The sequence below is a fragment of the Silene latifolia genome, chromosome 6, assembly GCF_048544455.1.
Source record: "Silene latifolia isolate original U9 population chromosome 6, ASM4854445v1, whole genome shotgun sequence".
Lineage (NCBI taxonomy): Eukaryota > Viridiplantae > Streptophyta > Magnoliopsida > Caryophyllales > Caryophyllaceae > Silene > Silene latifolia.
In genome coordinates this window covers 63,421,017-63,421,605 of record NC_133531.1, presented here as the reverse complement: position 1 = coordinate 63,421,605, position 589 = coordinate 63,421,017, and the positions used below count along the sequence as shown (strand labels likewise).

The 589-nt window shown below is 36.0% G+C and overlaps 1 non-coding gene across 1 annotated transcript; it reads right to left on the bottom strand.

The window, feature by feature from the left end:
• Nucleotides 1-270: 270 nt before the first annotated feature.
• Nucleotides 271-377, bottom strand: LOC141589422 (small nucleolar RNA R71). Its single transcript, XR_012520361.1, has one exon. It is a non-coding gene; the product is annotated as a small nucleolar RNA R71 (small nucleolar RNA).
• Between the last annotated feature and the right edge of the window lie 212 nt (nt 378-589).

Here is a 589-nt window from a genome sequence, read left to right as displayed (position 1 = left end):
AAAGCTCAAGAACTAACAAGAAGGAGATCTTGTTGGTGCCCAAAAATCCGAAACACAAATGTAAGAAGTGACGATTTCTTCTCTAATTTGTTTTATGTTTGCATGCATAAGATCTTGTATTTATTTTATGACCAAATAAATTAATTCATATATGAATATGTAAACTAATGAGATTATTGAATCCTAACAAAGGCTACTCTTGGAATTGACTCTTGGAAGAAGTTGGCTCTAGCTTTCTACAAAAAATTCTACCCTCCGGAAAAGACTAACATGCTAAGAGCTCAAATTACGGGTTTTAAGCAAAGGGACGAAGAATCTTTGTATAAAGCTTGGGAGTTATTCAAAGGAATTTGTCGCTCATGTCCCCATCATGGACTTAGCGAGTGGTTCTTGGTACAACAATTTTGGAATGGTCTTTATGAAGACTCAAGAAACATTCTCAACATGGGATCAAATGGTATGTTCATCAAAGTTGACGATAATCAAACTTGGAACAAGATTGAGGAAATGGCGGTCCATAATTCACAATATAGTAGACCTCGCAAGGCTACTAGAGGAGGAAAGCATGAAGTGGACTCTATTACTCAAT